Genomic DNA, 6,320 nt, shown 5'->3' on the forward strand with positions numbered 1-6,320 from the left:
ATGCCTTTCCACCAGCAACAAAAAGGCAATGGCAATTGCCATAGAAAGGGCCTACACATAACTTTGTTTTTTTGGAGTTGCGCAAAATTTCCTTAGGCAACTACACGTGACTTTGGAAAACCCAAGCAATATGAAGGCCTTTCCACTGGGGATTACATTTGTTGCTGGTGGAAAGGCATTTTGGAGAGATTATTCACCACTGGTATCAAAAATCTATCGTAGGCGACTAAATAGCTCTGTTGGACATTAGCTTTAAAGTGACCATATATACACCTTTTCAACATCAGCTAATTAAAGAAGGAAAGGCTAAGTCACTTGGGGGTGCCAAAATGTTAGGCACCTCCAAGTGACTTAGATCGCTTACCTTTTACCCCGGGCTGGTGCCCCTGTTAGGAGAGAACAGCACCAGCCCGGGGTAGCAGCGAGCGCTTCCTATTCGCTGCGCGCACATGCGCAGTAGAGTGAAAAGCCAAACTTAAAATACAAAGTCGGCTTTTTATTTACTGCGCGTGCGCCGGCCGACGGATTTCGCCGGGAGAAGAAAGAGGAAGGAGGAAGCGCATCACTACAGGTACCCCGGGCTGGTGCTTTTTTCTCCTAACAGGGGCACCAGCCCAGGGTACAAGGTAAGCGATCTAAGTTACTTGGGGGTGCCTAACATTTTGGCACCCCCAAGTGACTTAGCCTTTCCTTCTCCTTTAAATATCCTTGTGCTGCAAATACTTTTTGCCTATTATTTCAGTTATGTCACTTTAGCACTTCTTGTTAATTCCTGGCCTGCAGAGTAATGGAGGATATAATAATGTTCACTGAGAAGTCCTCTGCTAATGAGCTGCTCAGAGGCTGAACAAACTGGGCAGTGATCTACTTGTGATCCAGGCATCTGTGATCTGCCTCCCTCAGTTTCTTTTAGTGCCCTCTCCCAAGGAGGGTCAGGGTAGTTCCGTTTGACTTAGTTCATTTTATTACTTTTATTTTAGGTTCCCACAAATCATTGCATGTGGTGGGTTTGTAAATTTGGCTCCCCATACCTTCCCCAAAACACTTTTGTGGAAGGGACCTTCATGCTATCAGATGCATCTTCCCCATACAGACAACATGACAGGGAAAACAATGAAGAGATGTCTCTCGGAGGGTCTCCGTGAAAAGGCAAACCGTGCTGGCAGCATCATTTGGACTGTGGACTCAGCCTGGTTTTTCTGTGTGAGAAAAAACTTGTTCTCTGGCATTATTCCCATTCCTTCTCCTATCACTGGGTATTTCAGGTATTATAGCAGTAGAGGAGCAATTAGGACATAAACCAGGCACCTGTGACTTAAGCTATGTGGTGCTTAGCCTCCTGCCTGTAACAAGCAAGTATTGGACTGTGAATTTATGGGCAAATTGATTTATCAGAGAGGTGAACTGCTATATGGAAGATGGAGCTCTGAATGCAGCAAGATTGGCATTCATTATGGCTGCCAGAAATACCCTGTGGCTGTGCATTTGGTCAGTGGATTTTGCAGTCAAGAGATACAGGTATATCATTCTGGCTTAGTCCCAAAGTAGAAAATATTATCAAGCATGTCACTGAAGGATAGAAAATTCTGCTACCTCACAACAAGCCAAAGTGTTTGGTTGAAAGTAGAAGGGGTAAATACTCCAGATCTAATGCATTTCTTTCCTTTCACAAACACACTTCATCTTCCAAGTCTTTCTTTCAAGGCAAAGCCAAAATCCAAGGGTCCCCAAGAAGGCAAATAAGGCAGCAGCTTTTCACTCAGTGTTAGACAACCCTTGTGCATCAGAACAGAAAGTTTGAAATCCATAGTTCAGGCACTGGCCTGCTGTGCCACAAGATATAATTTGTTTTCCACAGAAATATTGTTATATCTAAAGATAAAAGATTTAAGGATAAGCCTTTTATTTTAAAATCCCCTAAAATGACTCTAAACAGCCCCCCAGAATAACATTCCTTTCTCCCTCCATGCAGAATTATTTTGTTTCTCTATTACAAGTAGAGATGTAGCGAACTGTTCGCCGGCGAACAAATTCGCGAACGCGTATGTTCGCAGTTTGGGTTCGTGCCGCGTTTTTTATTGTCGCAAAAGTATTGTACAATACGCCGCACAAGTCACACATGCCGTTTTTCCGCAAAACCCGTTTTCATGGTGTTTAGCGCGACATAGCAAAAAAGCCTCGTATTTTCGCTAGAATAGCTTGCGTTTTTTGCGCAATGCTGTGCCAACAAAGTATTTTTCAGAGAAGTTTTTGCCCTTGATCCCCCTCCTGCATGCCACTGTCCAGGTCGTGGCACCCTTTAAACAACTTTAAAATCAGTTTTCTGGCCAGAAATGGCTTTTCTAGGTTTTAAAGTTTGCCTTCCCATTGAAGTCTATGGGGTTCACAAAGTTCGCGAATATTCGCGGGTTTTGGCGTAAGTTCGCGAACATGTTTGCGAACTTTTTTTTTTTTAGGTTCGCTACATCCCTAATTACAAGCAACAGAACAGCAGTCCTTTTAGTTATATTCTTGTTTAGCATAAAGTTTACTTATTTTCTATAAAACCAATAAAGGTTTAGAAGGTTGAATTGCTTTTGCAATCAGATTCTTTTTCAATAGCAGCCCATAAACCATATACAATAAAGTATATTTATATACATACAGTACATAAAGAGTGCACCATTCACAAAGATCTAAAATTATATGAGTAACAGGATATTTTCTCTGTCTTCACTCGGTTATGAGAGAACATTTTTCTGGCAAAACCTCCCCTTATCAGTCCCTAGGAAAGGCAACCTCCTAAAAACCTTCCTTTTGAAAATCTTATTTGTATTTCCTAATGTGCCGATGAAACTCCTTGGACCTTTCTTAGCCTAGATTTGCGCTGAAGAAATAACAACTTTGAGAGGCCTCTGGCTAATCAGTTGGTTTATGAGCACTGGTGGTTAACCCAATTGCTAGACAATTAGGTGCTTTTACTGGAAGCCACTATTGTGGGTTCCCTAGAGGCACACTCTAAGTTACCATACAGGAGTATCTCCCTGTTCTATAGGATGACGCCTCCCATTAGAACAGTGGTGACTCCATTTGGCAGCACTTACAGTTGTTCAAAATAAACAGCCAGTCTGGCCCAAATGGGTCCCTATATTGGGCAATAAATATCTTCTGCAGTGACATGACATTGGTAGATGTGCAGCTGAGAGAGTGAAAATATTAGGAGACATTACAGTCATCGGGTAGTATAACAAAATTATGTTATCAAATCTGAATTTCCACTTCCAACTAACATATTGTTCAGATACCTGCAGCTGAAACATGCCTACAGGTCGCAATTCCCTTTTAGACCATTAGTGGTTACCGAAACTACCCTGGAGCTATGCCTAGGCCACCTCACGTTTTGTGCCTGCTGGGGCATTTATTCTTAGGCATAGGCCTGTGAATAAGTGTCCCAGCAGGCACTAAATGCATTAGGCTTAATCCATGTTCTAATAAAAAAAAATTAATTTTACTTATTTTGATTCTTTACTTTAAAGGAACAGTAACACCAAAAAATGTATATATTTCAAAGAAATTAAACTATAATGTACTGCTGCCCTGCACTGGTAAAAGTTTTGTGTTTGCTTCAGAAACATTACTAGAGTTTATATAAACCCTGGTGTGTAGCCATGGGGGCAGCCATTCAAAAGAAGAAAAGGCACAGGTTATATAGCAGCTAACAGATAAACCCTGTACAATACAATGGTGTCTTATCTGTTATTTGCTATGTAACCTGTGCCTTTTCTCCTTTTTTTTTGAATGGCTGTCCCCATGGCTACACAGCAGCTTATTTATATAACTACAGTGGTGTGAAAAACTATTTGCCCCCTTCCTGATTTCTTATTCTTTTGGATGTTTGTCACACAAAATGTTTCTGATCATCAAACACATTTAACTATTAGTCAAAGATAACACAAGTAAACACAAAATGCAGTTTTTAAATGAGGGTTTTTATTATTTAGGGAGAAAAAAAATCCAAACCTACATGGCCCTGTGTGAAAAAGTAATTGCCCCCTGAACCTAATAACTGGTTGGGCCACCCTTAGCAGCAATAACTGCAATCAAGCGTTTGCGATAACTTGCAACGAGTCTTTTACAGCGCTCTGGAGGAATTTTGGCCCACTCATCTTTGCAGAATTGTTGTAATTGAGGGTTTTCTAGCATGAACCGCCTTTTTAAGGTCATGCCACAACATCTCAATAGGATTCAGGTCAGGACTTTGACTAGACCACTCCAAAGTCTTCATTTTGTTTTTCTTCAGCCATTCAGAGGTGGATTTGCTGGTGTGTTTTGGGTCATTGTCCTGCTGCAGCACCCAAGATCGCTTCAGCTTGAGTTGACGAACAGATGGCCGGACATTCTCCTTCAGGATTTTTTGGTAGACAGTAGAATTCATGGTTCCATCTATCACAGCAAGCCTTCCAGGTCCTGAAGCAGCAAAACAGCCCCAGACCATCACACTACCACCACCATATTTTACTGTTGGTATGATGTTCTTTTTCTGAAATGCTGTGTTACTTTTACGCCAGATGTAACGGGACACGCACCTTCCAAAAAGTTCAACTTTTGTCTCGTCGGTCCACAAGGTATTTTCCCAAAAGTCTTGGCAATCATTGAGATGTTTTTTAGCAAAATTGAGACGAGCCTTAATGTTCTTTTTGCTTAAAAGTGGTTTGCGCCTTGGAAATCTGCCATGCAGGCCGTTTTTGCCCAGTCTCTTTCTTAGGGCTCTGGCACATGAGGAGATTTGTCGCCTGCGTTTTTTCCCCCTAGCGCTTTGGCGACAAGTCGCCACGACAATACCCACGAAGAGATTTCATGCGAGTTGAGCTCCAGGCGATCTGCTACCCATGGTACCACTCAACAGTTAACCCCCCCTCATGTTTACTCAAGTCGCTCAGAAAAGGGACTGTGTGCGATTTGAAACAGCAGGCGATTTGAAGTAGCCTCGTATGTTTAGACGCTGGCGATTTCCATTGATTTAGCATTGGCGTCTTGTCGCTCGTATTGTCGCCAAATCGCTCTTTTAAAAATCGCCGGTGACAAATCTCCTCGTGTGCCAGAGCCCTTATGGTGGAGTCGTGAACACTGACCTTAATTGAGGCAAGTGAGGCCTGCAGTTCTTTAGATGTTGTCCTGGGGTCTTTTGTGGCCTCTCGGATGAGTTGTCTCTGCGCTCTTGGGGTAATTTTGGTCGGCCGGCCACTCCTGGGAAGGTTCACCACTGTTCCATGTTTTTGCCATTTGTGGATAATGGCTCTCACTGTGGTTCGCTGGAGTCCCAAAGCTTTAGAAATGGCTTTATAACCTTTACCAGACTGATAGATCTCAATTACTTTTGTTCTCATTTGTTCCTCAGGTAGCTCCTATTTAAGTGATTTCTTGATTGAAACAGGTGTGGCAGTAATCAGGCCTGGGGGTGACTACAGAAATTGAACTCAGGTGTGATAAACCACAGTTAGGCTGATGCCACACCAGGCGTAGGGCTGATTTTTTCGGCAAGCGGAAAAACGCTTGCAGAAAATTCAGCCCTACGCCTGCTACTTGTGCCTGCACCCGAATGAATGGGATACTCTCGGGTGCAGGCACATGTAGCCGATATACGCATGAAAACGCGAGACTTTGCATTCTCTCGCGTTTTCATGCGTATATCGGCTACATGTGCCTGCACCCGAGCGTATCCCATTCATTCGGGTGCAGGCACAAGTAGCAGGCGTAGGGCTGAATTTTCGGCAAGCGTTTTTCCGCTTGCCGAAAAAATCAGCCCTACGCCTGGTGTGGCATCAGCCTTAAGTTATTTTTTAACAAGAGGGGCAATCACTTTTTCACACAGGGCCATGTAGATTTGGAGTTTTTTTTCTCCCTTAATAACGTAAACCTTCATTTAAAAACTGCATTTTGTGTTCAATTATGTTATCTTTGACTAATAGTTAACGGTTTTTGATGAGCAGAAACATTTAAGTGTGACAAACATGCAAAAGAATAAGAAATCAGGAAGGGGGCAAATAGTTTTTCACAACACTGTATAGTAGTGTTCCTGAAGCAAACACCCCAGTTTTACCAGTGCAGGGCCACAGTACATTATAGTTCAATTACTTTAAAACACTTTCATTTTGTGGTGTTACTGTTCCTTTAAGGGGAACCCACACATATATTTTTCTACAAAACCCAACAGGTGGCAACCCTACCTGACACACACAGCAGCTCCTAACTGCCCCCCCACCTGCTTGTTTGCTTGTGCAAGGTAGGAGAAATAATAAAAAAAACACAATTACAAGAGTATTGTAGAAATTATACCTATA

Source organism: Xenopus tropicalis, chromosome 3 (assembly GCF_000004195.4).
Source record: "Xenopus tropicalis strain Nigerian chromosome 3, UCB_Xtro_10.0, whole genome shotgun sequence".
Classification (NCBI taxonomy): domain Eukaryota; kingdom Metazoa; phylum Chordata; class Amphibia; order Anura; family Pipidae; genus Xenopus; species Xenopus tropicalis.